This window comes from Dendroctonus ponderosae, unplaced genomic scaffold, assembly GCF_020466585.1.
Source record: "Dendroctonus ponderosae isolate FM_Combo_2020 unplaced genomic scaffold, Dpon_F_20191213v2 Dpon_F_20191213_7, whole genome shotgun sequence".
In the NCBI taxonomy this organism is placed as follows: Eukaryota; Metazoa; Arthropoda; class Insecta; order Coleoptera; family Curculionidae; genus Dendroctonus; species Dendroctonus ponderosae.
Genome location: NW_026018916.1, coordinates 1,761,530 through 1,763,334, shown reverse-complemented (window position 1 = coordinate 1,763,334; position 1,805 = coordinate 1,761,530). Strand labels below are relative to the sequence as shown.

The following is a 1,805-nucleotide window of genomic DNA, read 5'->3' as shown; positions in this document are numbered from 1 at the left end:
TTTGAAGAAATGAACCAGGGAGCGTGTGAGCTTCCTCTTGGTACAACTCTGCAATAAGCCCTTGGTCACGAACATTCAGTAATTCAGAAAAAATAGCGACTGTTCCATTATCAAACAACGTAAATCGTGTGCTGGCCATGTTAGTAACCGAAGGGTTGACAGGTAGAACAGTTCAGCCGAGTCAAAAGCCCTACGCAAGTGCAGGAAAACCACACGCAAAGCGAGCTGTCCTCCGGGCAAATGTCGCCCGAAATGGACGAGAATATTGATGCCGATTTCGAGTCGTTTGCCAATCAGAATTCGGCAATCCGACCGGACAATTTAGATCTGTTGGACGAGTACAGTGGGCCGATAAGACCGCCGAGGGGCGTGCGAAAGAAATCGAGAAAAGAGGGCGAACGATTGCTGTCCGTGCCCAATGTAAAATCGCTGAGAAACGAGGGCCAGACGCTGAGAGATTTGAGGGATAAGGAGGACATGCTTACCAGTCCGCAGCCGTCGTTTACCGGGAACTTCATGAGGCGTTTCAGTAAGTCTTTAATTTGACGCTGTGGATTTGGGATTCTTAGAGGTTTTTGATTGGCTAATTGTTAGACTGGTGTTGGTTGGGATGTCCATCTTCAGCTTCATCAGTTTGCCCACATTGAGTCATTATAGCTTTTGTTGCCCGGAGTTCATTTCGGCGAAGTTTACATGTTTGATATGGAAAGTGCCGGCGTCAAGCCTTTGGCTGATGAGCTGCAGTTTCCATATCGAACTTTATGGTTTTGTACAGAATCCATTTCACTTGCCCTTACTGTTCCGGACTGACACCACAGCTTATCGGGTCCAAGAGTCGCACTAAGCAGACGCTTTTTGCATCTTTTAGAGCGAATCTTTGGCTTATTGATATCTATATGTTAGCGTTTTTAGATATACTGTTTTAATATTGATGCGTAGCTAGTGGGCAAGTGGGCAGGGTGGCCATTGTTAGCCAAAGAAGCTTGTTTTCAAGCCAGTCAAACTAGCGCAAGCAAAATCTCCTTTGGAGTATTTTTTTGAGCCCTGTGCGGGACGGATGGTCACCCTAGATGTACCCTAATATCGACTCCTTGAGCTGGTTGAATATTTTTGATTTGTAAACTTCTGTGAAAGAAGTTCGCGTTGATTTGTGCTTTTTATGTTCTGTTCGCTTTGGTTTGTTTGGTTTGTACCGTGAAATCAGGGACCAAATTAAGACACTGTAAGTATAAGCGCGTGTGAATCCTGTGAACTAATCCTCGTGTGTTTCCTAGAAGATTACAAAGGGTGCGTTTTGACTTTGCATGGGGTGGCTTTGGCGATCTTCCGGGGGCCCTTCAGTGCCGTGCAGCGCCCTCGTCAAGCCAGTCCGATGGGGTAAAAAGCTGCAAACTAGACCACTTAGTTCCATGTTAGAGCGCTTCTATTCCAACCACACGGCAGGGACACTTTTTGAAGCCGACTTGGGCGCGCGTTCCAAGCTAATTTAGGCCAATTCCACTGTAGATTTAGCTGGGCGCGTCGCGTTGTATATATTTGCGCCCCCTTAAGACGCTAACTTTTTGCGTATCGATACAGTTGCTCACTTTGGCTGTAACATACACGGAGTAGCGATCTGAGCCAGTTTTAATACCTACGGTGATCGCATGCACCAAACATGTTCAAGCCAGAAAAACCCCGTAGTTGCATCAGATATGAAGATCATGAACAGGGGCGGATCCAGTTTTAAATTCAGGGGGGGGTTATGTTGGAAAAAATACAGTCTTCTGTGGTTTATGAAATTAGGAAAATGATCGTCGTTTTGT

At 46.0% G+C, this 1,805-nt stretch overlaps 2 protein-coding genes across 9 annotated transcripts in view; one reads left to right on the top strand and one right to left on the bottom strand.

Moving 5' to 3' along the window:
• The window catches only part of LOC109540182 (syntaxin-binding protein 5), a gene marked incomplete at its 3' end in the record, with an annotated part of 66,847 nt that overhangs the window by 1,423 nt on the left and 63,619 nt on the right, over nucleotides 1-1,805 (bottom strand).
• The window catches only part of LOC109540148 (neuropathy target esterase sws), a 43,783-nt gene that overhangs the window by 35,491 nt on the left and 6,487 nt on the right, over nucleotides 1-1,805 (top strand). The window lies entirely within an intron of this gene.